The following is a 908-nucleotide window of genomic DNA, read 5'->3' on the forward strand; positions in this document are numbered from 1 at the left end:
TAAATAGTGACTAAACACGACCCCTTTTAATACATGTTAACCAGGAGTCACTCTCATTTATAATCGCGGCATCGTCTGATAAAATCAACATGCATCTAATGCATGCTGATGGCAGGGGGCGGTGGATATTTGTGGCGGTCAGTGTGGATATTGTGGATGAGTTCTTCTGTGTCTTCTGTGTCATCACGTTCTATTAGTTCTACAGCTTCAGTTTCAGAACTTTCACGCTTAGTAACACATACAGCTGTTCCCTCACCACAGTGCAACAGTGAAAAGAGACCCCTTTCAAACAGTGTCGCGTTCCCAACATTGTTTAAAAGCACCTAAAAATTAGTTGGAGATGTCTGTAAAGTATCCATATAAAATGATTGAGCACCAAATGATGTGAATTTCCTCAAAGGCCATTCTGATCAGATTCTCTGCTATACATCGGTTTGGAGCACGTGTGATGTTATTATTTACAGATATGTTGCAGATATGTATTTATCTATTCCCTTTTCAGTAATCCCCAGTGAAATATAACTGATTAAATCCTTTTCTGATGGTGGAGATTACTGTATATTCAGTGAGGCTGAAAGCCATCGAAGCGAAATGAGGCGCTGAACGAGCACGACACACGGCTGGAAAGCAGCGGAGCTTTTATTATGCCCCAGTCGACCGCTTCCGCTGCTTCCGCTGCTTCGTATGTGGGGTAAAGCAGCTGAGCTTTTATTATGCCACAGTCGAGCGCTTCCGCTGCTTCCGCTGCTTCGTATGTGGGGTAAAGCAGCTGAGCTTTTATTATGCCCCAGTCGACCGCTTCCGCCGCTTCCGGTCGTGCGTATGTGGGGTAAAGCAGCTGAGCTTTTATTATGCCCCAGTCGACCGCTTCCGCCGCTTCCGGTCGTGCGTATGTGGGGTAAAGCAGC

The sequence above is a fragment of the Sinocyclocheilus anshuiensis genome, unplaced genomic scaffold (genome assembly GCF_001515605.1).
Source record: "Sinocyclocheilus anshuiensis isolate Anshui unplaced genomic scaffold, SAMN03320099.WGS_v1.1 scaffold1061, whole genome shotgun sequence".
Classification (NCBI taxonomy): Eukaryota; Metazoa; Chordata; class Actinopteri; order Cypriniformes; family Cyprinidae; genus Sinocyclocheilus; species Sinocyclocheilus anshuiensis.